Source organism: Mandrillus leucophaeus, unplaced genomic scaffold (genome assembly GCF_000951045.1).
Source record: "Mandrillus leucophaeus isolate KB7577 unplaced genomic scaffold, Mleu.le_1.0 Scaffold368, whole genome shotgun sequence".
NCBI lineage: Eukaryota > Metazoa > Chordata > Mammalia > Primates > Cercopithecidae > Mandrillus > Mandrillus leucophaeus.
This window is the reverse complement of record NW_012103898.1, coordinates 2,698,228-2,700,313: the sequence shown is the minus strand read 5'-3', so window position 1 is coordinate 2,700,313 and position 2,086 is coordinate 2,698,228. Positions and strand designations below refer to the sequence as shown.

The 2,086-nt window shown below is 43.4% G+C and overlaps 1 pseudogene; it reads left to right on the top strand.

Annotated features, from left to right (window-relative positions):
- The first annotated feature begins 820 nt into the window (after positions 1–820).
- LOC105546771 lies at positions 821–1,843 on the top strand (annotated as a pseudogene).
- Positions 1,844–2,086: the final 243 nt, after the last annotated feature.

Below are 2,086 nucleotides of genomic sequence, written 5' to 3'. Positions count from 1 at the left end.
ACACTATATATTAACAGCTCTGTAGATTTTTAAAAATAATTTCAACTTTTATTTTAGATTTGGGAGGTACATGTACAAGTTTGCTACATGGGCATATTGCATGATGCTAAGGTTCGGGGTACACATGATCCTGTCACCCAGATAGTGAGCACAGTACCCAATAGATAGTTTTTCAGCCCTTGCCCCTCTTTCCTCCCTCCATCCTCTAGAAATCCTCAGTGTGTATTGTTCCCATCTTTATGTGTATGTGTACCCAATGTTTAGCTCCCACTTACAAGTGAGAACAAATGGCATTTGGTTTCCTGTTTTCTCTGTTAATTTGTTTAGGGTAATGGCCTCCAGCTACATCGATGTTGCTGCAAAAGACATTATTTTGTTCTTTCTATGGCTGTGTAGTATTCTATGGTATATGTGTACCACGTTATCCTTTTCCAGTCCACTGTTGATGGGTACCCAGGTTAATTTCACGTCTTTACTATTGTGAATAGTGCCATGATGAACATACAAGTATGTGTATCTTTTTGATAGAACAATTTATTTTCCTTTCAGTATATACCTAGTAACGGAATTGCTAGGTTAAATGGTAGTGCTGTTTTAAGTTCTTTGAGAAATCTCTAAACTTTGAGAATCTCCCATTTCCATGTGGCTGAACTGATTTATATTTCCACCAACAGTTTATAAGTCTTCACTTCTCTCCACAGCCTTGCTAGCATATGTTATTTTTTGATTTGTTAATAGCAGCCATTCTGGCTCTCTGCTCCTCCCATTCAACAGACAGCTACATCTTCTTGTGCAGTGCCAGCCACATCCCTGAGACGCTATGGAGAAAGTGAAGGGTGGAGTAAATGAGTTTGGCTGTATTAGACACCAGGTCACCAGGCTGCTTTTAACTCTTGAAAAGTAGATTTAGATTTTGTCATGATCAATGACTACTTCCTTCACCTCAATCACATGGTACCTACATGTTCTAGTATGATCCCACCCATGACGAGTTCCACAGCACCATCAAGGCTGAGAATGCGAAGCTTCTCATCAATGGAAATCCCATTTCCATTTTCCAGTAGTGAGATCCCACCAAAAGCAAATTGGGTGATGCCAACAGTGATTATGTTGTAGAGTCTACCATTATCTTCACTACCATGGAGAAGGTTGGAGCTCACTTAGAGGGGAGAATCAAAACAGTCATCATCTCTGGCCCTTCTGCTGATGCCCCCATGTTTGTGATGGGCATAAACCATAAGAAATACAAAAACAGCCTCAAGATTGTCAGCAATGCCTCCTATACTACCAACTGCTTAGCTTCCCTGGCCAAGGTCATCCATGACAACTTTGGCATTATGGAGAGACTCATGACCACAGTCCATGGCCTTCACTGCCACACTGCCACACCCAGAAGACTGTGGATGGACCCTCTGGGAAACTGTGGCAGGACTGCCTTGGGGGTCTCCAGAACATCATCCCTGCATCTAGTAGCCCTGCCAAGGCTGTGTGCAAGGTCATCCCTGAGCAGAATGGGAGGCTCACTGGCATGGCCTTCCATGTCCCCATCACCAATGTGTCAGTCATGGATCTGACTAGCTGTCTGGAGAAAGCTTTCAAATATGATTACATCAAGAAGGTGAAGCAGGCATCAGAGGGCACCCTCAAGAGCATCCTGGGCTACACTTAGCACCAGGTTGTCTTCTCCAACTTTAACAATGAAACTCACTCTTCCATCTTACATGCTGGGGCCAGCATCACCTTTGACAACCACTATGCCAAGCTCATTTCCTGGTATGATCAGGATTTTGGCTATAGCAACAAGGTGGTGAACCTCATGGTCTACATGAGCTCCAAGGAATAAGAACCTCCAGGCCACCAGCCCCAGCAAGATCTCCAGAGGAAGAGAGATGTCCTCAGTCCTGCACCACACTGAGAATCTCCCTTGCCACAGTTTACATGTCATACCTTCTAAAAAGAGAGGGGCCTAGGGAATCATACTTTGTTGTATACCATCAATGAAGTCCCCTGTTCTGAAAAAAATAGCCATTTTGGCTTGTGTGAGATTGGTTTTGATTTGCATTTCTCTGATTAGTGATATTGAGCA